Source organism: Ovis canadensis, chromosome 4 (genome assembly GCF_042477335.2).
Source record: "Ovis canadensis isolate MfBH-ARS-UI-01 breed Bighorn chromosome 4, ARS-UI_OviCan_v2, whole genome shotgun sequence".
NCBI classification, from domain to species: Eukaryota; Metazoa; Chordata; class Mammalia; order Artiodactyla; family Bovidae; genus Ovis; species Ovis canadensis.
Window position 1 is genome coordinate 104,248,643 of NC_091248.1, and position 25,658 is coordinate 104,274,300.

Below are 25,658 nucleotides of genomic sequence, written 5' to 3' on the forward strand. Positions count from 1 at the left end.
GTGGGTGAGTCAACCTGGTGGATAAGTAGAGATCAGTGGCACATTTGCATCCATACCCGGATGAAAAACAGCCAGATAAGTGACTCTAGAGTGTCCAGAGGCCATCTTAGGTCACTGGGCCACAGCCTTCTTCATTCTGCCTGAATCCAGAGGGATTAAGCTAAGCAGAGCCAGATCACAGAGTAAGTCTGACTATAGAATCATGAGCTAAGTAAATGTTGCTTATGTCCAATAGGTATAATGCTATGTAGCAAAACCCAACTAATAGACCTGGAATAGTTCTAGTTTAGATCCTTTGTTATGGTGTAATTATTAGTATGGCCTTCTTTCATTCTCAAAACTATCATTGTTCAAGTATAGGATGTACAATTAAGTCAACAGTACTACTGTTGATTTGCTAGACAAATTTTATATTTAAAAATGTATTTTAAAATTAGTTATTTTCAGTTTTAAACTCCTTAAATAAATTTCTGTTGTATTTAGAATAAAATTCAAATTCCTTTCCTGGTAAATAAAGTCTTAATAATTTGGCCCCATTCCCTTTTCTGTAGATTCCTCCCTCTGATTCCGCAGTCCAGAAAACTGACCTCCTTTTTGTTCCATAAACAGGTAAAGTTTTTTCTTTGAACCTTTAACTTTGTTTTTCCTTCTTTTTCTAATGTCCTTTCTCCTGCTCTATACAAGCAGCTTCTTCTGATCATTAGAGCCCAGCTCAGTGCCACAACCTCTGAGAAGGCTTTCAGAGGTCCCCCACTGAAAGAGGCCTCATTTCAGTCTTAAGCACAGCTCACTCTTCATTTCCATCATATATTTTATCACAAAATGTAACTTTAAAAATGTTAGTTAACTTGATATTATTAATCTTCCCCATTAACAAGTAAACTCCTTCAGATAATTGAATCCTAAAGTTTTAACAGAGTACCTAGCAGAAAGGAGTGAGATAAATATCTGGTAAATAAATGCTGTGTGCTCAACTCCGGACTTAGAATTGATAGTCTTGGATTTGAGTTTCTCCTCTTCTGTTTCTAGGGTGTTTCATTTTGAGTAAGTCACTTACCCTCGTGGCCCTTGTTTAACCATTTTGAACATATAGAAACTGGGATATTAAATGTGACAATGAATGTGGAGTGCAGGGTTGACTGGAATGTGTTATTAAATGTCAGCCGTCATTGCTAGCCGTTCTCTCTTCAAATGATATGGTCCTCTTTACAGCAAATAGGTATTTATTTAAAATGCATTTTTCAATAGATATTAAGTGCTTTTCTTAAGGTTCAAGGTCTTTGCTTACCTGTATTCATCTCAAAAGTGAAGAAAGCTCTGCCAACCACATCCCATTCTATCCTGTGTCCTGTGAATTATTATTTTTTTGTTGACTGATTGAGCTGAAGGCAAAATAAGGGTAGTGGCTCATCCAACTATAGTCTTGTCTTCTGTCATTTATTTCTTGTCTTTCAGATTACAGCTTTTTTTTTTTTTAAGCTCATTTTGAAACAGACAAATAGACTAGTTCTCCTTACAAGTGTTTCTCCTGACAACTGAAACAATATTTTAGACTGATATCTCATCATACCACCTCAGCATAGCTTTGAGAATTATGAGATTTGTTACTGATTTGATATTGAATGATTACAAGACTGGAATTGTGGGACTAAAAAAGCCAGTGCTGTTTTCAAAGAAGTGCCTCTGCATCTCAGAACATGTAGCTACTGAAATCATTCTATTAATAAATCAAGTTACTAATGCATGGATATATATTACATATATTTCACAATAACCTTTTAAAATGAATTAAATATAAAACAATTCAAATAAGGATAAACAAACTATATTTGTATTATATTTTTTCCCTAAAGATTTATTTGTATCATATATAACATACATATTTTTATATCTATAAAGTATCCTAAATACTCTCTGTGAAACAGGACAGACCATGAGCAAGACATTGACAATTTAGGCCTTGTCTTTCCTCCCTTCATGTGACATCTCTTGCCAAATGGAGTGTAAATAACTCAAATTGAACATATGTAGTATTTTCCCTTTTTTTATTTTTAAGCTGAAAGTGTAACATATGCACATAGCAAACCTTTCAGGTTGTACAAATGTGTTTATGGTAAAACAGCAATTCTCCTCTCACTGTAGATCCTTATTCCTCCAGTGCCCCCTGAAAGTAACCTCTACTGAGTTTCTTCTGCACATCTATTCTGTGCATACGTATTTTACATACACGTAGATGATGTTTATCTTAAGCATCTAAAAGAATCTCTTCACGCCCAAATGGTCCTTTCCTTTGGACAACATCCTTAACCTTTGTTATCTCAGATGACTCACCTGTATAATTAACCCACTTTCAGAGAGTTAATTTGGGATATATATATATATTTTTTATGAGACCCTTGAAAGAGTATCTGGTACAAGGGAAGTACTCTGTGTTAGTTATCACTGTCTTTACATCTTTGCCCAAGATCTAGCATTACTGGTTGACATAACTGCATTTTAGTAAAGGTATGGTATTTAAATGTTGAATCCAAATAGTTTCAACTAAAGTAGTCCTGTGGTACAGACTATAAAAATCTCACACAGAGACATATTTTTACTAAATTCAAAGAAGGATTTAAAAATCCGGTAAACATGAACTTAGAACTTACAGCTTATTTACTACAGAGCACAGTTTGACATTCCTTAGATACCTTTGCACAAATGGTAAATGCTAGAAGAAAATGAAGTAATAGAGATAGGGGCTTTCTGTATTTCTTTGTATTACTCATTTGCTCATTTATGAATTTAAAATGTATTTATTTTATGTTTAATTCTATATCAGATACAAACTTAGGTGAAAAAGAAGCAGATAAAATAATTAGTTCAGTTCAGTTCGGTTCAGTCGCTCAGTTGTGTCCGACTCTTTGTGACCCCATGAATAGCAGTACGCCAGGCCTCCCTGTCCATCACCAACTCCCGGAGGTCACTCAGACTCATGTCCATCGAGTCAGTGATGCCATCCAGCCACCTCATCCTCTGTCGTCCCCTTCTCCTCCTGCCCCCAGTACCTCCCAGCATCAGAGTCTTTTCCAATGAGTCAACTGTTCGCATGAGATGGCCAAAGTACTGGAGTTTCAGCTTTAGCATCATTCCTTCCAAAGAACACCCAGGGCTGATCTCCTTCAGAATGGACTGGTTGGATCTCCTTGCAGTCCAAGGGACCTTCAAGAGTCTTCTCCAACACCACAGTTCAAAAGCATCAATTCTTCGGCGCTCAGCCTTCTTCACAGTCCAACTCTCACATCCATACATGACCACAGGAAAAACCATAGCCTTGACTAGACGGACCTTAGTTGGCAAAATAATGTCTCTGCTTTCCAACATGCTATCTAGGTTGGTCACAGCTTTTCTTCCAAGGAATAAGCATCTTTTAATTTCATGGCTGCAATCACCACCTGCAGTGATTTTTGAGCCCCCCAAAATAAAGTCTGACACTGTTTCTACTGTTTCCCCATCTATTTCCCATGAAGTGATGGGAGTCGCGATTATCATGGACTTCATAAGATGATGGAGAAGAATTTATTAGTGAAGTAATTACATACCTGATATTAAAACAAAAAGTAAATTTATCTAAGAATTTTATTTCCAGTCAATTTGTCATGAAGTTCTGAAGGCAACCAAGAGTTATTTTCTGTTATTGAAAAGCTTATAAAATATACCATTCCTATATTCTAAAACACATTGTTGGATGATGGGTCCCAGTAGAGTCTCTTCTCAATCTCTCCTTTTGTTGACAGAACCCTCATTTTTCCTGTCCATACAGAAATCTGCAAAGTCAATTGGAATGCTTAGATAAATCTTTGTTTACTTTATTTTGTTTCTTACTTTATAGGGTTTATATTAATTTGTGCTACTGTGTTTTTCATTTTAGGGTATATTAGTACTCATTTAAATTTTATATATAGTAAGATACATTATAGGTGTTAGGATGGTAGTATATCTATGAAAATAAAAGCTATCATTATGGTCCTCATGTCATAATTTATTTGACATATCATAATTTATTTGATATGTCATAATTTATTTGATATGTCTTGGTTGACATAGGGGCTTGACGTATATTTTGATATTACAAAGGTAAACTTTTGCTATAAGACAGTATGCTTATAAGATAGAATGTATGTACATCTGTTTCATTTTTCTACCTCTGCAAGCATATCTGAAAAATATGTCATATGTTGGATTGTGGTGTTAAAGATCTCTGTAATCTTGATAGTTATTGCCAAATTTTTGTTCATAAGAATTGCACCAGTATGTTTTCCAGTCAGCGATATATAAAGACGTCTGTTTCCTCGTAGTCTGTTATTTCGAATTTTCAGTTTTTGCAAATAAGATCAGGTGACTTTTCAAGATAAATTTATTTTTTTCATTATAGATGAGTTTGAAATCTGTTTATGTGTTTCGCAGCTGCTTGCATTTTCTTTTCTTCTCATAACCTTTGCCATTTTTCATTTTTGTAATTTAGTTTTTGTAACATACATTCTAGCATGAGTTGTTCTTCATCTGTTTTAGAATCACAGATATTTTCCTAGGTTGCCTTCTGAATTCATTTATGGCATTTCTTAACTTTTTTTTTTTGGTAGTGAAAGTTATCAATCTTTTCTTTGAGAACCCCAGATTTTGAGTGGTTGTATGAATATCCTTTCCAACTTTAAGTTTATATGTGAATTCTCCATAGTTTCCTCATTGCTTCTGTAGTTTCTTTAAATTGTAAAAAAAGAAAGAAAGTTACAATTAAATTTTTGCTTATAATGATTACTTTTGAGGTATGTCAGGAAAAAAACCACTCTAATTTTATTCCATATTTCTATGGGAGCAGAGCTGGAGTCTAAGGCCTGTGAAGGAAATTGGTGTCTGGTGGGTGCCAATGTCCTTGCAGAGGATTCTCAACAGGCCACAGCCTTAGAAGAAGGGAAAATTGGAAATAGAAAGGCTGTCATGGAGATTGATGTCAGCTCTGGAACATTTCAGTTTCCAGGAGTGGATAAAGACAATCCCATGTTTATACTGACCCTCAGTTCAGTTCAGTTACTCGGTCGTATCCAGCTCTTTGTGACCCCTTAGCCTGCAGCACTCCAGGCTTCCCTGTCCATCAGCAACTCTTGGAGCTTGCTCAGACTCATGTCCATTGAGTCAGTGATGCCATCCAACCATCTCATCCTCTGTCATCCCCTTCTCCTCCCTAGCAGAAACCAAAGATGAATTACCTCTGGTGAAACCTCACATCATTTTGAGCCTCAAATAAAATTATTTATACAATAAATTTTGCAAATACAATGTCTGGTAACATCATAATAAAATATTCAGGATGTCATGGTGCACAAGGAGAAGAAACAGGGTGAAAAGAGCCCAGCAGAAATAAGCAATGGAAAAGACCCATAGGTCTCCAGATAGTGGAGCCATCAGAGAGCCCCCCACCCCAAATAAATGAAAGGAGATAACATATGAACTTAATTTTGTAGAGAACTGGACCCATAAGAAAGAAATTATTTTAAGGCCAACAAATGTAATAACAAGATTTAGAATAACCAGTAAAGATTTCTCAATATATTAGATATAGATGGGGACAGCATTTGTGAACTAATAGATAGGTCAGAAGAACATGCCCAGAAAGAACATGGACAAGTCAAAACTGAAAATAAGCAAGAGAATGTAAAGTACACAAGTGAGTCATTCTAATTTAATAGGATTGTTGAGAGAAGGAGTAGATAGGGAATATAATACTTCAAAAGATGCAAGAAAATGCGAAGTGCAGCTGAATTAACAACAACAACAACAAAAAGATTATCTTGAGAGCAACAGGGATCACCGGCAGGTGATTTCTTGCTAGAAAAAAAAAATTGTGGTCTTAAAGGTAATGGAGTAGCAACTTCAAAATGCCAACCAGAAATCCTCTATTGAGTGAGAGAATTCACTGAGAATGAAAGTTAAATTAATAAATTTTTTGGTGAACAAAAACTGTGAGTATCTGTCAGTAACATGGCACAAAAAGATGTTAAAGGGTTTTATTCAGGCAGCAGGGAAACTTTTCCAGACGAAAACAAAGATGCAGGAGTAAATAAAGAGCAATGAAAATAGAAATTATGTGGTCAAGCCACTTTAATCTCCATTTTTATTTTAGTCTCAATTCTATCAATATAATTAGTTGATCTCAGTCAATCAATCTGACTTTTTGAAAAAATGATTTTTATAACAGTTTTCTAAGTAGATACTTGAGAATGTTCATGGAAACAATATTTATATAATTATTGTACATTTGTGTGTATAATAAACCCTGAGCTTTTCTTTCTTTGATAATATTTTGGATATTCTTTCACTCTATTCTATTATTATCCATTGCTGCAGAGAAATCTGAAGCTTGCTTTGTTCTCTCCCTTCCCCCACTTTCTCCTGCTTGTTTCTGTATTGTCAAGGTTTAATAACTTGACTGGGATATAGCTTATTATTGGTCATTCTGGCTCACTTCTACTGCTATGATACACTCTGCTAGTTTCAGAAAATGAGAGTTTTCTAGAATGGAATATTTGAATATATAGTTTTGTCTTTTTTTTCCTCTTTGGAGACTCCAGTTATTCTATATTGGCTTGGTTTGCCTGACTTCTTTTTAAATATAGTCTCTCTGATTCTTCTCAATTTTCCTTAACTCCATTTCTTTCAAGTTTGACACAAATTTGTATTCACTCTTTCACTTACTATATTTTCATTAGTTTCTCTTCTTTGTGTTCCTTCAGAACTTCCATCGCTTTCTGTGATTTGTGTTCCTTCATTTCCGTCATTGTTTTTATTCCCTCTAACTTCTTTCCCAAGCACTATCAGCTCACACTTTATTTCCTCTTTTGTCTCACCATCTTTGTTCTGAGTTCTAAAATTTCTGGTTTGTGACTTCCTTCGCGGAAGAGATGGCTTTATTGGATATTTCTAAAATTGTGACAAAGTAACTTGTACAGCTTTTAACTTGCATACGAAATTACTTTCTAGTGAATGTTCCTTATTTGTAAGTTTTGCTGTTATTTCCTACTTTTTTTTTTTTTGGTTAACCACTACTCCTCCCTGATTTCTGCTGCTTTTGTTGGCTTGTTCTTGTTTTTTTTTATAGTGCTGTCCAAAATCCATATATATGTCCTGAGTCAAAGCTTCACTATGTGAGTTTTTGTGTATGCTCTATCTTAGCTTAGCTATTGTTTCCATCCATGTATTTTCAATGTTGTCATTGTGGTGTCAGGCTTTGCACTGAGCTTTGGGGAAGTAACAGTGAACAGTAAAGGCAGGTCTTCTGCTTTCATAGATTTTATAAGATTAGCACAGGAAGAAAAATAAGTGAATTCAATACAGTGCATGCTAAGTATGTACTATGAGAGGAGAAATATAGGATACTATGGAAACATATTAAGAACATTAAACATTTAGATTCTTCTAATATGTTCTAGCGTGGACTTCCATGGTGGCTCAATGGTAGAGAATATGCCTGCACTGTGGGAGACCCAGATTCAATCCCTGGGTTGGGAAGATCCCCTAGGGAAGGAACACTCCAGTGTTCTTGCCTGGAGAATTCCATGGACAGAAGGGCTTGGTGGGCTACAGTTTATGGCGTCACAAAGAGTTGGACACGGCTGAGTGAATAACACTTTCACTTTCAATGTGTCCTAGCACAAGTCCTATAGTTTGGGGAGTGTTGAGGATTCTGTCTAATATTTGGAAGAATCATGAGAAGATTCCTAGAGGGAGAAACATCTAAATTGAGATTCAGCTCAAACTAAATGTGTTCTAATTCCAAGCTGAAGTAACTGTTCATGATAGTATATACTGGCAAAAGAAAGTGCAAAAGAACATAGTATTGGTAGAGGAATGAGTTTTGTTGCTCTGTTACTATTTTGTGAATCCATCAGCCGAGTGAATCTGTGAAGCTGTTCATTTTAGAAGCACTATTTAGATTTTTGTTAACCCCTTGTAGAACTGACTTCAGAAGCAAGAAAAAGTGGGAAATGCTTTTAAAAAATATTCTCTCTGTGAAAAGTGGTAGATCAAATAGATCAAATTTCGACTTAGAGGGTAAAATATAATACTTTGGCTGATGTTCCATCAGAATTTGGAAAATTGTTCCTTTGGAAAACTCTTTTTTGATAATATTCTTGCTCTTATTCTTAGTAACTATCCTGCTGTGATCATGTCTCAACAGGATCCTTCCAGTCTTTGTCTGCCCCGCACCTGCCTCCTCAGTTGAACTTTGTAAGTTTAAAATGACTCTAGGCTAATGTGAAAGCTGCTGCTGAGGCCCTTCAGTATTATTCCTTTGAAAGCAATATTTTAGGCCCTCTTGAAGATTCTTGCAGTTTCACAATATAGGCTGGTCTTAATCTTTCTTTTCTTTTAACAGTTATCACTTCCATAAGACTGTCTTAATTTTCCCAATATGTCTCCTCTGCGTTAAAAAAATTGCATAAGGAAACACAAAATTTTTGTCCAAGAGGTGTTAGCTAATTGCAACAATTATAGTATCCATGTGGCATGCTTCCAGCTTGTCAGCTACCATACAGCATTCAAGCCAGCTTGCTGGATTCTTTAATTTGTTTCTGTGTTTAAAGAAAGTACACAAACATTAACTAACCTATCATATTTATGCCACAAATGTCAAGTCTTGTTATAATTAAATCCTCTGAGTATTTCCTTTTATGTAAGAAAAGGAAAACATATTTGGGCAACTGTAAATGTGTGTTTTTATTTTTAGAGTAGAAACTACAGTTTGTTTACTTAATTGGTTTGGCAAGAAAAAAACTTTTAGGAGGAAAGCAACAATTAAGGTCTCTTCTTTTTTATCATGTGTTTCCAAATATGAGCATTTGATCCTTTGTGTAACAGAGGACACACACCTGCAGAGACTAGAAATTTGAAAATTATAATGAACTAAAAGAAATGGTGTGAATCCTTCTTACAGTGAAATCAGAATAAGAGAATAGTCTGAAAAATATGAGTTAAGCTGTTTTTTTAAAAAAACTGTGATTCTATTTTTTTAAAGTATTTTAAGTGAATAAATGAAAATAAAATAATAATATGTTATTTCTGGAACTAGAAGTTCCAAACCCCTCTAGGGTCAAACTAGAGAAAGGCAGAGGGATAAAATGGAGGGGGGGGTGTCAAATAAATATACTTACTTGATTCTGCCAGGTTAACTTTCTGTTTCTGAGCTGATAGATATTTAAAGCTCTTTCTTTCATGTGCTCTTTCATAGGTTTCTGCGATGTAGAGGTGTAATTTTCTCTGGATTCAACCTTTCCTCTAACCACCTCCTAGTTTTTTGGAGATGTACTTTACCTATAATTTTTTTTTTTGTTTATGTTGCAAAGCGTGGTGCTAAAGAAGGTCTTGAACTTGGCTGTCTGAGTTCAAATCCTCATTCTACCACTTACTAGCCATGTGACTTTGGGAAGGTTACTTAATGTCTCTCAGTTTTGTCATCTGGAAGAGGTATGCTAATAGATAGAACTAACATCATAGAGCTCCTGAGAGAAAATTACATCTATATACTTACCTACTTGCCTGCCTATCTAGCCCTCTATTTCAGTCCAGTTCAGTCACACAGTTGTGTCCGACTCTTTGCGACCCCATGAATTGCAGCACGCCAGGCCTCCCTTGTCCATCACCAACTCCCGGAGTTCACCCAAACCCACGTCCATCGAGTTGGTGATGCCATCCAGCCATCTCATCCTCTGTCGTCCCCTTTTCCTCCTGCCCCCAATCCCTCCCAGCATCAGAGTCTTTTCCAATGAGTCAACTCTTCACATGAGGTGGCCAAAGTACTGGAATTTCAGCTTTAGCATCATTCCTTCCAAAGAACACCTAGGACTGATCTCCTTCAGAGTGGACTGGTTGGATCTCCTTGCACCCCTCTATTTATCCATCCACTAATCCCATGGTAAACATAATGTAGTGTTCTTATTATTGTTTTCAATGTGAGAAAATTTACAGTGGGTTCTGTCTACTTTCTCTCACATATTCCTCTATTGATCCACAGAAAAACTCATGCCTTCTTACCAGGAGCAAACTCTAGAGATGTAAGTGATGTCTAACATGACAGTAACTTCTGCTATGCTCATTTCACTCGTTTGGCACAGCCATCTGATCTCTCTGCCTTTACACTTTCTGGTCAACAATGCCACCTCTAACCTCAGGAGACACATACTGTTTTCTGGGTAGTCCTGTAGAAGACCCAGTACCTAGGTTTAAGATTAGAAAATGGAAGCTAGTGGAAGATGCCGTAAGTTGCAAATATTAGAAATGACAAAGAGAAATCTATTATTTGCAAATAGCATGATTTTATACATAAATCCAGAACAAAATTTTGAATTGGGAAGTATGTTTGCTATTTATTGCCTTATTCTACTGCCTTATAGACCATCCAGTACTACGTTGAATAGACATAATGATCATGAACATTCTTGTTCCATGTTATGTTTCCACCTAGAACTTTTTTTCAAATTTTAAAATTATGGATTCATCTACTTTAACAGACTATTGATATTTTAAAAGTTGAGTTTTGAAACAAATTTGTCCAGTCACTTCCTCTAAATTTTTTAATTTATTGACATAAAGTTGTTCTTACTATTTTTTTAATGTTTTGGGGGTATGTAATATTGCCGATTTTCTTTTGTGATGTTGTTGTTCTGTGTATTCCTTTGTTTTTTTCCTTGAGTAGTGTTTCTGGAGGTTCATCATCTTGTTAGCCTTTTTAAAGAACAGTTTTAATGTTCTTGACGTTCTCTGTTATGTGTTTATTTTTTATTTAATTGATTTCTTTTTCAGTTTTATCTAGTTTTTATTGGCAAATTTTAGTATGTCATTCCTTTCCTTGGTTCTTGATGTAAACTAGTAAAGTATTATTATTCAGCCTTTCTTCTTTTCTAATACTTAAAAGTAAGCCTACATAATTCCTCCTAAGCACTGCCTTCTGTATTTCCCACATGTTTTGGTATTCCATGTTTAAAATACTTCCTAATTACTATTATGACTAATTCTTTGGTTTTGCAGGTGTTTAGAAGTGTGGTACTTAAGTATCTAAAAGTTGGTAATTTTTGTTATATATATTTTTGATCATTTATAACTCCACTACAATCAAAGAAAATATTCTGTATATTATACAGTAAGTCCCCTACCAATGAACCTTTAGGTTGGGAAACTTTCAAAGATGTGAACATGCACTGACATGTCCAATCACATAAGTTGGTTCATGTGTCTGGCATACATTGTCATGTCCATGCGTTCTCTATAATTGTGCTTTTGTGTACTTTACTTTACAATACTGTATAGTACAGTAGTATAGTATGTTTATTTCAAGCCCAAAATGTCCAGAAGCAAATGTGAGGGCAGTGGTCATGAAGCTGGTACTGCTAAGAAGCACCAAGTGATGACAATGAAAACAAGAGTAAAGATTATTGAGTCGAGTGATGGGAATAGATAGTAGATGTCACTCATAAAATGAATTGTTCAACCATCAGCATGATTCTGAACAGCAAGACAAAATCACTGAACGTGTAAAGTGTGCTGTGCCAGTGATGTCAACAATAATATAGAAGGAACATGGAAAAATGATGGAGAAGGTAGAGAAATTTATCAGTGTGTGGATGCAGAATCAGCATCAATGTTGAGTCCTGCTCAACTTAATGCTGATTTAAGAGAAAGATAAAAGCCTGAATGAAGACTTGAAAAAGAAACAGTGAAGAATCAGAGGGTGCATCTTTTAATGTCAGCCATGACTGGTTTCATTAGTTCAAGGCTAGAGTCAAACTTCACAACATAAAAGTAAGTAGTGAGACAGTGAGTGCAGATATGGTAGATGCCTGAGAATTTCCTGAAAGTCTTTGAGAAAGTATTGATGAAGGCATGTATTTACCCAAAAAGCTTTTTAATGTGGATGAGCTAGGACTACACTGGAAGAGGATGCCAGACTGAAGTTATATCAATAAGGAGGAAAAGTTAATGACAGACTATAAAGTAGCAAAGGATAAGCTAACTCTGTTGTTTGATGGCAGTGCTTCCAGCGATATGAAGCTGAAGCCTCTCTTAGTTTATCACTTAGAGAACCCAAGAACATAGAAAAGGTCTCTCTTCCTATTATGTGGAAGAGCAACCCCAAATCCTGGGTCACACAGGTCATTTTCCAAGATTTATTTTTCCACAGTTTATCTCAGAGGTAGAGAAACATCGCTTGGGGGAGGACATCCCATTCAACATTCTTTTGCTTCTTGTCAGTGCTCCAGGCCAACCCCCGTTCATGGACAACTTTCATCCCATCATCAGAGTAGTTCATCTTCCACCAAATACTACCTCACTCATCAAACCTACAGACCAGGGAGTTATAGCAACTTTCAAGAAATATTATTTACGTCACACTTTTCATCAACCAGTAAAGGTGAGTGACAAATCAGGAAGAACCCTGTTGCAATTTTGGAAGGACTATAGTATCTACAAGGCCATAAAAACCATTGACTTTGCTTAGCATAAGGTTACAGCCATTACCCTTTAAAAAAGTCTTCAGGATCTTTGTGACCCTCAGCCAAAAACTGGAGCTAGAAGTGCAAGAAGAACTCCTTGTTGTGCAATGGGAAGAGCTTACCAATGAGGAAGACCTGATGGAGTTGAGAAAGAGAAAGAATGAAGAGAGACAAGAGGAAGAAGAAGTGATTGAAGAGCCAAAGGGATTCACAATGCAGGAAATGGCAAGCAATTTTTTTTTATCTGTTGAGGCAATGTTAGTTTTTGAGGAACAGGACCTGAAGGCAGAATGGTACACAAAGTTTGCAACAACACTTCAGAAGGCAATCCAGTGCTACCATATCATCTATGATAAGAAAAAAAAAATCAAAGAGCTACTATCCAGACATTTCTGGATTGCTTTTCCAGAGGGTAGATAGAATTGAATCCAGAATTGAAGGAACCAGAACCTGTGCCATCAATATCAAGCATGAGTGAAATTGCAGATTGCCCTCCTTTTCCTATTGCTGATGATCCTTCAGCTCTACCATTTCCCACCTTCTCTCCTTCCTCCTGGACTTCTCTGGTGGCTCAGACAGTAAAGCATCTGCTTACAATGCAGGAGACCTGGGTTGGGAAGATTTCCTGGAGAAGGAAATGGCAACCTACTCCAGTATTCTTGCCTGAAAAATCCCATAGACAGAGGAACCTGGTAGGCTACAGTCCATGGGGTTGCAAAAAGTCAGACCTGACTGAATGACTTCCTTTCCCTTTCTTTCTTTTCTCCCTCCTCCAGTCAGTAACTCCTCTTGCCTGTTCACTCAATGCCAGCCTCTGTATGCCAGCTGTTGTACTGTACTACTGTATTTTCAAGGTGGTGGCTTAGATGGTAAAGAGTCTGCCTGCAATGCAGGAGACCTGGGTTCAATCTCAGGTTTGGAAAGATTTCCTGGAGAAGGAAATGGCAACCCACTCCAGTACTATTGCCTGGAAAATCCCATGGACAGAGGAGCCTGGTAGGCTACAGTCCATGGGGTTGCAGAGAGTCTGACACGACTGAGCAACTTCACTTTCATACTGTAAGATTAAAAATGTTTTCTTTATTTTTTGTGTTTGTTTTTTATGTTTTTTTTTTTAATGTGAAAAATACTTTAAGACCTATTACAGTACCGTAATATACAGCCGATTGTGTTAGTCGGGTACCTAGGCTAACTTTGTTGCACTTACAGACTCATTGGGCCTATGACTGTGCTCTCAGATGGAATTTGTTCATATGTAGGGGACTGACTGGTATGTTAGTTTCATCATGATAAATCTGTAGAGACTGGTTTTGTGAACCATAGATGGACTTTTATATAAAGTATTTCTAGTAGGTAGAAATAGAGTGTACTGTTTTATTGTTAGGGACAGTGTTCCACATCTGTTAATTATGTTTTTTCTGTTGATTGTTTGCTTTTCTTTTCTATTACTTACAAGAAGAATTTATGTTAATGTTTTTTCAGTATTTTTGGAATTTGTCTATTTTTCCTTTCAATTCTGTAAGAGTTTTCTTCATCTCTTTTGGTGCTATAGTATTAAGTCCATACAAATTTAAGATTATTATACATTTCAATTGAATTTATCTTTTCATTGTTGTTTTGATAATTAATTTTACATATTAACCTGACTATGCCATGGGTCCCAGTTATTTGGTCCAATAATCTGGGTGTGTCTGTGAGAATGTCTTTGGATGAGATTAACGTTTTAATTGGTAGACTGAGTAAAGCAGATTGCTCTCCTCAGTGTAGGGGAACCCCAACTGACTAGCTAAAGGTCTCAATGGAACAGAAGTCTGACTCTTCCCAGAGTAATAGAGAACTCCTTCTGCCTAGTTGCCTTGCAGGTCTAGGGATTTATTATTCTCCATAATTGCATGAGCCAAGTCTCTCTTTTTCTGTGGTGGTGGTGGTTTAGTCACTAAGTTGTGTCTGACTCTTGTGACCCCATGAACTGTAGCCTGCCAGGCTCCTCTGTTCATGGAATTCTCCAGGCAAGAATACTGGAGTAAGTTGCCATTTCCTTCTCCAGGCGATCTTCCTGACCCAGCGATTGAACCCAAGTCTTCTGCATTGCAGGCAGATTCTTTGCCCCCTGAGCTATGACGAAGCCCTCTACCTATATATCTCTATATCATCTCCTGTTGGTTGTTTCTCTGGAGAACCCTAATAAAATTATTACAAGATAGTTCTCTCTATGTATAGTTTTTCACCCTTTTTCTTTCAAACTTTCTATGTCTTTTACTATTTAAGGCATATCCATTGTAAGCAGTGTATAGTTTGATTTTTTTTCTATTCAGTCTGACAATTTTTAAAAAATTTGGAGTAGTTAATCCATTTAAATTTCATATAATAAATATATGTAATGATACATGTGGAATTTGAATTTATTATCTTTATATATTTAGTTTTTTTGTTTTTATTTCCCCCTCCACTCTTATTTTCTTTTAGAATAATTGTATAATTTTAAAGTATTTTCTTTATTCTCTTAGCTTTTTAATTATATACATATATTTATTATTTAAGTGATATCCATAGAGCAGGAGTCCCCAGCCTTTGGGATCTGTTGCCTGATCATCTCAAGCAGATAAAATAATAACAGAAATAAAGCACACGATGAATATAATATGCTTGAATCATCCTGAAACCATTCCCTTCTCTCCAGTTCATGGAAAAGTTATCTTTCAGAAAGCTAGTCCCTGGTGGCAAAAAGTTTGGGGATTGCTGCACCAGAGGTTTCAACAGTCTACTTTTTAATTAATATTTTTATCAATTCCTGGACTTTATACATTTTAAGTTCATTTGCCTACCTCCTAAACTTTTTTCTATTGTTATATATTTTAATGATATATATAAAAACAAGTACAGATACATATATATGTGTATTTGTATGCATATATGCATACAAGTACATATATGTGTACACACACACACACATACACACACACTTCAAACTCCACTAGATATTATTATTTAGAACAGTCAATATTCATTTAGATTTACCCTTAGGTCAATACTTTCAAAACTTACCCATCCTTTGCTTTACTATGCTTCTGCTTTGTGAAGTTCTGCTTCCTAAAGAACAATTTTGTTATATCTTTTAGTGTAGTTGCCCTTGAAATGACTTTTCTCATGTTATTTATCTGAAAATTTCTGCATCTCACCACCTGTCTAAGGATGCGTTCACTGATGGAAGGCGTCTAGGTTGGCATTTATTTTTTTCAGGACTTTAAACTGTCATTTCATTGTCTTCTGACTTGCGCCATGTTGCTCAGTAAGCTGTCAGACTTATTGTTTGCCACTCCTTTGAAATAATGTTTCCTTTTCTGCCCCTCTATCTTCTTTTAAGTTTTTTTTTTTTTTTCCTTTCCTTTTCCAGTGACTGTACAGCTCAGGTGCCTATCCTCTTTGATTTCAGAGCTTTTTGATATGTTTTATGCTTGATGCTACCAGCTAGTTTTTATCCATTTTGGAATATTCTCTGTCCAATATATGGGCAAATATTCTTTCAATCCATTGATTCTTGTACTCCAATTTCAGGCATGTTAGATAATTTTAGTATTCCCATATGACTTTCCTTCTCTTTTATATATTTTTAATATCTTTTTCTAACTTTATTTTTCTGCTCCTCTGTTTCCAAATCAATAATCTTCTTTTCTGCAGTATCTTATCATCCAGTAAGCCTATCTATTAAATTCACAATTTAACGTATTGTAAGTTTATTTTTATAGAATTTCCACTTGACTATTTTTAATGGGTTTCATTTTCCTAGTAAAATTTTTTATGTTATTTATTTTCTTCGACACATTGATCATTGTTACTTTAAAGTTCCTGTTTGATCGTTATAATATATAAATGGTCTACCTGTAGATCTTTTTCTGTCATATGGATTTTGGTCTTGCTGTTTTCATCATTTAGTGAAATGCCACAGATCTTTAGGAAAAGTTATAGAGAAAAGTTAGACAGTTTTAGAATGACTATATGATATTTCTTTCTCCAAAGAGAATTTAATTTCCTCTTGTTAGCAAAGAAACCACCTTTAGCCATGCATGTATTTAAACTGTTTCAGAATTTTTGAGTCCTGTTCTATTTCCAGTTTGCCTTTACACTACTGTGAAAACCTTTGGGAACCTCAGCAGAAAGCCTTAAGTATTTTTCCTATCCCTCCTCTTTGAAGTAGTTTACCTGAGAGTTGCACAATCACACTTTTAATAGAAACAATGCTATGAATGTCTATTCAAATTGCTTTTTAGGTTCAATGCCCTACATAGTTTCAGTTCAGTTCAGTTGCTCAGTCGTATCCGACTCTGCAACCCCATGAATTGCAGCACACCAGGCCTCCCTGACCATCACCAACTCCCGGAGTTCACTCAAACTCATGTCCATCGAGTTGATGAAGCCATCCAGCCATCTCATCCTCTGTCACCCCCTTCTTCTCCTGCCCCCAATCCCTCCCAGCATCAGAGTCTTTTCCAATGAGTCAGCTCTTCGCATGAGGTGGCCAAAGTACTGGAGTTTCAGCTTTAGCATCATTCCTTCCAAAGAACACCCAGGACCGATCTCCTTTAGAATGGACTGATTGGATCTCCTTGTACATAGTTTAGAGTGAAGCTTTACCCCTCTGGAATGGATATAGTTCAAAAGTCTAGAAAGTTTACACAAAGTTGAGTCACACGATCTTTGAACTGATTTAAATTTATGACCCAATAAATACTATTGATATGTGACCACTTGAGAACAAAATGCTTGAAAAGTTATCAACATCACAAATTTCTTAAAGTTTTTTTTTTTTTTTTAAGCTGCTCTTATCTTCTCTAATGTAATGGTGGATTTATTAGGTAAGAGAATACTGGAGAGCAATGTGTTATATATTATGGATTCAGTATGTTTTTGATAAAATTCCATATATCATAGTTCCAAAAACATCAATTTTAGAATACTAGGATTTATATGGTATTTATTTAAAAAGCAAGCAAGTTTAGAAGAAAGAGTGTTTAGATGTAAAAGTTACTCTACATTGTTAGGCAGATATTACTCCCATCTTCTGTGCTTTTTGTCACATTACATGCACCTTTATTATGACCTCACTATAGTAAATTAGTTATTTGTCACTTTCCCTCCTTTCTAGACTGCAAGATTTTTCATGTCAGAGAGCCATATATTTTCATTTCTAGATCCTCAGTGTCTAACAAAATAACTGACATACATTAGGAATTCTTCCTGCTATTGGCTAGCAGTGGTAATTTTCATAATTAGTAAAATATTTTAAATTTTAAACTGAATCAAAAATCCTTAAAATTTTTCAAGGTATGTAAGTTCCCAAGTGTGAAAGGTGGGAAACATTTTTTTCCTCTGAGAAAATAAACATTGTGTATGAAAAGATCTGGTTTCAAAAAATGTTTTTCTTCAGGTAAAAATAATTAATAGAACAGAAGTCACTGCGGACAAGAGGGGGTCTTCACTTTCCTCATTTGTAAAATAGGTGATGGACAAGAGTCAGTGCTTCTAAAGTATTTTATTTTGCTTTGAAAATACTTCTTTAAGATTACCTTTCCCTGCTGTAGAGTTTTAGGTGGTGCTCAAGAACCAGGGATGTCTAGCTGGAGTCCTCACCAATCTGTCTGCCCTGCTCATTATGAGGGCTCTCTGCTAAGATTAGAAGATTGGAAAGATAAGGACTTACCTAGGAGTTGTGCCATTGTAAATCTAACCATAAGAAATGTCCTATTACTTGCTTAAAAGAAAAAAATATATTCATTTGAAACAAGATATCATTGGCTTCTTAGTATAGGAATTCTTAAAGTTAAAAGTTCTGTTATACAACAATTAATTGAGCCAGAGGATTTATGCTGAATAATTTACCTAATAAGACCTGTCAATGTAATTTGGTATTAATTGCCAAGTTACTTCAAACATAATAGCTTCAGTTTTATAACTAACTTGACTGCTGGCTGATAACAGTTTAGTGTGTATTTTAGGAAATAGTAGCCCTCCTTCTGAGAATATAAATATGAAGAAAGTAGAGCAGGAAGCATTAGCTAAGGTGAATGTGAAAGTGAAGTTGCTCAGTCGTGTCCGACTCTGCGACCCTGTGGACTGTAGCCTACCAGGCTTGTCCCTCCATGGGATTCTCCAGGCAAGAATAATGGAGTGGGTTGCCATTTCCTTTTCCTGGGGATCTTCCCGACCCAGGGATCAAACCTGGGTCTTCTGCATTGCAGGCAAATGCTTTAACCTCTGAGCCACCAGGGAAGCCCTAGCTAAGGTGAATGTATAATAAAACCTTGTTATGGGAGAATCCTATAAAGAACTAATATAAAGAAAACTTTTTCTAAAAGTAAATATGTTGTGCTGAGAAATTAATCACACAAAAACAGCTGTAGGGATGTTACTAGTCATTATGCATCAGAAAAATGAATTTGAGGTGTTCCAATTTTTTGTTGACTTGTTAAAATTGTTTCCTAAAACTAATTATTAAAGTTATGCCTGTCTTGAAACAGTAAAAATAAAATAGTACAGGTTTTGTTTTGTTTCAGTTTTTTATAACTATGAATTTTCACTGATCAGTACAAATATTTTTTTTTCCTATCTTCTTAGTACAAAGTAGGAAGATGCATAAAATAGCAGTTAAAATATGGAAAAATAAAGTGTGGCTATTTATCAAATTAAAAGTTGTCCAAAAGCTACAGAAGAAGTCAATAAAAATTCAGTGTGAAATTGAGAGTAAATATTTGCAGATACATTTCCAGAATGGTGGCGGGGGAGAGAGATCCTTATCAAACTACTGCTTGAGGATTGTCACCAAAAAGCTACTAAACTGTAGGATCCTGATTACTACAGAAGAATCAAAGCAGAAACTCTTAGAAAAATTAATTCATGGACCAGAAATAACAAAGAAGAATTTCTGTTCATCTCAATTAATTTTACACAGGCACTGAAACTTGTCTAGAATTTTACAAAACATTGAATCAAAGTTAGCTGTTTTAAATAGGAATAGAAAAACTTAGGTGAGTGACAGTTTTAAGAGAAGCATATTATGGTTTTTCCCTTTACTGAGATAAGAATGAAACAGCCATTGGATTCTCTTTTCTGCATATTTGATTTTCATCCAAAGATTGAAGTGAAGGACAAAGTAATTAGAAAGGCTTCTTCTAAGCACTAGTTAACAAAGCCACAACTATACAATAATAGGGACTTTGAAGCAGAGTTAGGAAGTAAAAGTAAGAAAAGTGGTGGGGAAGAAAAGTGGGAGGGAAATATGAACACACTGTTAAAAAGTGTAAGTATTAAGAGTATTTTGAAACATGTGTATATTAATAAGTAGCTTTGTGCCCATTTGAGAAATGTAAAATATTTATTATTAAATTACTAAATTGTGTTTCTTATTAAATATATCTTAGATGTCCCCCTAAGTGTCCCTTGAGAAGGAAGTAGCAATCCACTCCAGTATTCTTGTCTGAAGAATTCCACGGACAGAGAAGTTTATGGGGCTACTTCACAGGGTTGCAAAAAGTTGGGCACAACTGAGTGACTACACTTATTACTTACTTAGGTGTCCTCCAGAATTTTAGGATATTTATTTTCTTTTCAACCTCAGCCACCACTGCTGTGTCTTCTCTTACCCACTGCTAGAGCTCCAAGATGTCACAACGTAGGGCATCCTTAAAGAAATCAACACACTTGACTGTTTACAAAGCATGCATCTGTGGGAAGCTAACGTATATTGGTACTCATTAAATACCAGCTACTTATGTTATTTCTTTTAATTCTTATGTTTTGTGACTAAAGAAATCAAGTCTGAAAATGTAATCCAAATTCAACTCTGACTCTGAGGTTTATGATATTTCTATTGCTGTCTATTCTGATGTTTACTTAATAGTTAATTATAAATGGATAATATTTAAAAACAAGAAATAAATAAAAAACTAATTTGAAATTTTGCTCAGGTGGTTGATAAAGTAAAAGGTACAATAATAGGAGAGGATAAACAGAAGATACTTCAGGTTATACAAGAAGTGATGATTGGATATTCTTGAATCAGGATTGGCAATGATGGTTGTATTGAGCTGAACATAGAAGTGTCCTTTTTTTTTTCAACCTTATGCTTTTTATTACTCTCTACGTATTAACTGTAAAACTTGTATTTTAGAAACACCATGGCAACTGTTTATAATAATAGAGGACAAGGCATAGTTTACATAGGAACATTGATGTTCGTACCTAGGAAGTAAATGTACTTTTACTTTTAGGCTGGTCAGTTTGCTGGCCTTTAACTTTGAAGGACACATGACTACAACAATCAAAGTGAATTAGCAAACAGATGAGAAAAAAAGAAATGTCTTAGTCAAAGTCTTTTGCATGGGTGGCTTAGATTTAAAAAGAATTTCTTCAAATAATTTCCAAAGTGTCACTCAGAAGCCTCCTTGCTATCTGTAACATAATGTGCTGGAGTCCTTGGAATAAAATTATAGAGTAATTTAAAATGTATATTATACATTTGAAATGATTGTAAATCATTCAATAGTTTGTAGCATGTTAATGGGATGAAATAGAGAGAAAAGGCAGTCCACATTCATATTTTCAAGATAAATGTACTTCAGAAGTCAACTGAACTCCTTGTTCATGTTCTAAATACAGTCCTTGTGATAAGACCTAAGATATAAGCAGCCACTAATTTTTGATTCACACTGAAGTGGAGATAGAGAGGCACCAGCGATTCCACATCCCCCAGCAGGGAAGCATCAGAGCTGTAATACACACCACCACCAGGAAGACAGTCAGTAAACTAGGTCGTGAGGAGACAATTCTGTTTTCTGGTTGAAATGACTGCTCAAAATATAAACTTTCAGTTAAATGTTCTTTTATTCTTTTTTCCTCCTCTTCCTTTTGTTGTTCTTTTGCAGATGGGAGAAGAGTAGCCACAACCTCTTTCCTTCCTAAAGCCTTCCTCTGGCTTTGCTAGGAAACTTGGAGATGGAGTTTGTCTATTATGCCATAGTGACAGGATCGGACATCTCTATGACTAACTAGACTTCGAACTTCAAGGCAAACTCATAGGGATTATCGAGTGTCAACACTTGCTTATGTGGTGACTGGTCATCTGAATAAAATATTAGCTCTGCGGGAAACACAAAGACAGGAAGACTTCCTTCCACGAACTGGCTGTCCTTTGTGTTGATGCATTGACACTAAATCCCCCTTGCTGAGGCATGGGTTTTTACAGTCTCAAATCTATTTGGGGTTTTTCTTAAAAATCAGTTAAAAACTCCAAAGCATTTTGGCAATCTCGGCAACACCAGCTCCTCGGAAAGCAGCTGCAATTGCTCCCTCTGGTGTTTGTCAGCATCTCTAGGCTGAACTGCCTGCTGGGATACCGGAGGACTCAAATACCTAGAAGAGTCCTTAGGAGCACTTTACAAATGATATTAGGACAGAGTTATGGTGTAGAAGATCATGGCATCTGGTCCCATCACTTTATGGGAAATAGATGGGGAAAGAGTGAAAACAGTGTCAGAGTTTATGTTTTGGGGCTCCAAAATCACTGTAGATGGTGACTGCAGCCATGAAATTAAAAGACGCTTACTCCTTGGAAGAGAAGTTACGACTAACCTAGATAGCATATTCAAAAGCAGATACATTACTTTGCCAACAAAGGTCCGTCTAGTCAAGGCTATGGTTTTTCCTGTGGTCATGTATGGATGTGAGAGTTGGACTGTGAAGAAGACTGAGCGCTGAAGAATTGACGCTTTTGAACTGTGGTGTTGGAGAAGACTCTTGAGAGTCCCTTGGACTGCAAGGAGATCCAACTAGTCCACTCTGAAGGAGATCAGCCCTGGGTGTTCTTTGGAAGGAATGACGCTAAAGCTGAAACTCCAGTACTTTGGCCACCTCATGTGAAGAGTTGACTCATTGGAAAAGACTGTGATGCTGGGAGGGATTGAGGGCAGGAGGAAAAGGGGCCAACAGAGGATGAAATGGCTGGATGGCATCACCGACTTGATGGATGTGAGTTTGAGTGAACTCCGGGAGTTGGTGCAACAGGGTGGACAGGGAGGCCTGGCGTGCTGAGATTCATGGGGTCGCAAAGAGTCGGACACGATGGAGTGACTGAACTGACTGACTGATTGACTGACCCATTTAAACTCAAACAGTTCCTCATCTTGGCCTCAGTTGGAAATTTTAAGAATCAAAGAACATTGTGCCTCTTCCAGTTTTGCCTTTACATTGTAGAAAACAAAGTAATAGATATTAAATCAGTATTTTCTTAATTAAACTCATGACTATAGCAACTATATTCCTCTGAATATAATGATTGTGCATATTCTAATTCTGCAATAACACAGAACTATTTAAATATGATGTATCAAACCCATTTAAGGAATTAACTAGTAATTTCAGTAATCTTTTTTAAAATGGATAAAGCAGGTAATAATAGTTTGAATTCCATCTTATTTTACTTTCTTCATGGTCAGATGTTCTATATTACTTTGTCAAACATAAAAAGTGAATTTTTCACATTTTAACATCTCTGAAATTGAGATGTAACTTTTAGTTGATGTGATAAAATATCATTATCACTGTCATGATTAACTGGCATTTTTTTCAGTAGTACATAGAAAATTGGTGCATTTTCCAGTTAATGGCATCTTGCTGCTGCTAAGTCACTTCAGTCATGTCTGACTCTGTGCGACCCCATAGACAGCAGCCCTCTAGGCTCCATTGTCCCTGGGATTCTCCAGGCAAGAACACTGGAGTGGGTTGCCATTTCCTTCTCCAATGCATGAAAGTGAAAAGTGGCATCTTAGATTTAGTGAAATTAGGTATATGGTATAGCACTCATAAAGACAGTGTCTCCCTATAAAATGTCTAAATGTTCAGTAATATTTTAGGTGAAAATCTTTAGGCATTATTCCTCTTAGGGGAACACATTTATTTAATAAGCTTCTAAAGTGAAACAACAGCAAAAAAATTCAAGTCAAGTAAAATAACTTAGGAACTCCAAATAATGATTTTCTGAAAGTAGACTTTCAATCACAGTGGTAGGTAGTGGCAGATGTGGTTTTGGTCAGGCTCTATTTCTGACACTGTTGAAATCTCTTCTGCTTGTTTCAGTCTAAAATGTTACACTCACTAGTTATGCAACCAAAGCCAACGATTTTAGTCTCAGTTTCTTCATTGTGAAGTGGAGATATATAATCCACCTCATGAAACTATAAAGGGAACCACATGAGTTGGAAAATAGATACAGTTCCTCGTGCAAAAATGTTAATTATTCCTTAGTTCAATTCAGTTCAGTTCAGTCGCTCAGGTGTGTCTGACTCTTTGCTACCACATGGACAGCAGCATGCCAGGCTCCTCTTTCCATCACCATCTCCCAGAGCTTGCTCAAACTCATGTCCATTGAGTCAGTAAAGCCACCCAACCATCTCATCCTCTGTAATCCGCTTCTCCTCCTGCCTTCAATCTTTCCCAGAAGCAGGGTCTTTTCCAATGACTCAGTTCTCCTCATCAGGTGGTCAAAGTATTGAAGTTTCAGCTTCAGCATCAGTCCTTCCAATGAATATTCAGAACTGATTTCCTTTAGGATCTCCTTGCAGTCCAAGGGACTCTCAAGAGTATTTTCCAACACCACAGTTCAAAAGCATCAATTGTTTGGTGCTCAGCTTTCTTTACAGTCCAATTCTCACATCCATACATGCTGCTGCTGCTGCTAAGTCACATCAGTCATGTCCGACTCTGTGCAACCCCATAGACAGCAGCCCACCAGGCTCCTGCCCCTGGGATTCTCCAGGCAAGAATGCTGGAGTTGGTTGCCATTTCCTTCTCCAACATGACTACTGGAAAAACCATAGCTTTGACTAGATGGACCTTTGTCAACAAAGTAATGACTGCTTTTTAACATGCTGTCTAGTTTGGTCATAGCTTTTTTTCCAAGGAGTAAGCATCTTTTAATTTCATGGCTGCAGTCACCATCTGCAATGATTTTGGAGCCCCCCAAAATAAAGTCTATCATGGTTTCCATTGTTTCTCAATATATTCGTCATGAAGTGATGAGACCAGATGCCATGATCTTCGTTTTCTGAATGTTGAGCTTTAAGCCAACTTTTTCACTCTCCTCTTTCACTTTCATCAAGAGGCTCTTTAGTTCATCTTCACTTGCTGCCATAAGGATGGTGTCGTCTGTATACCTGAGGTTATTGATATTTCTCCCAGCAGTCTTGATTCCAGCTTGTGCTTCATCCAGCCTGGCATTTCTCATGATGTACTCTGCATGTAAGTTAAATAAACAGGGTGACAATATACAGCCTTGACGTACTCCTTTCCCAGTTTGGAACCAGCCTGTTTTTCCATGTCCAGTTTTAACTGTTGCTTCTTGACCTGCATACAGATTTCTCAGGAGGCAGGTCAGGCAGGTGGTCTGGTATCCCCATCTCTTTCAGAATTTTCCACAGTTTATTGTGATCCACACAGTCAAAGGCTTTGGCATAGTTAAATAATGCAGAAGTAGATGTTTTTCTGGAACTCTCTTGCTTTTTTGATGATCCAGCGGATGTTGGCAATTTGATCTCTGGTTCCTCTGCCTTTTCTAAATCCAGCTTAAATATCTGGAAGTTCACTGACTGTTGAAGTCTAATTGGGGAATTTTAAGCATTACTTTGCTAGCATGTGAGATGAGTAAAATTGCATGGTAGTTTGAACATTCTTCGGCATTGTCTTTCTTTGGGATTGGAATGAAAACTGAACTTTCCCAGTCCTGTGGCCACTGCTGAGTTTTCCAAATTTGCTGGCATATTGAGTGCAGCACCTTCACACCATCATCTTTTAGGATTTGAAATAGCTCAACTGGTATTCCATCACCTCCACTAGCTTTGTTCATAGTGATGCTTCCTAAGCCCACTTGACTTCGCATTCCAGGATGTCTGGCTCTACGTGAGTGATCACACCTTTGTGGTTGTTTGGGTCATGAAGATCTTTTTTTGTGTAGTTCTTCTGTGTATTCTTGCCACCTATTCTTTAATATCTTCTGCTTCTGTTGGATCCATAACACATCTGTCCTTTCTTATGCCCATCTTTGCATGAAATATTCCTTTGGTATCTCTAATTTTCTTGAAGAGATCT

The 25,658-nt window shown here is 36.4% G+C and overlaps 1 pseudogene; it reads right to left on the bottom strand.

Moving 5' to 3' along the window:
• Positions 1 to 21,159: 21,159 nt before the first annotated feature.
• On the bottom strand, positions 21,160 to 21,722 carry LOC138439726 (motile sperm domain-containing protein 1 pseudogene; annotated as a pseudogene).
• Between the last annotated feature and the right edge of the window lie 3,936 nt (positions 21,723 to 25,658).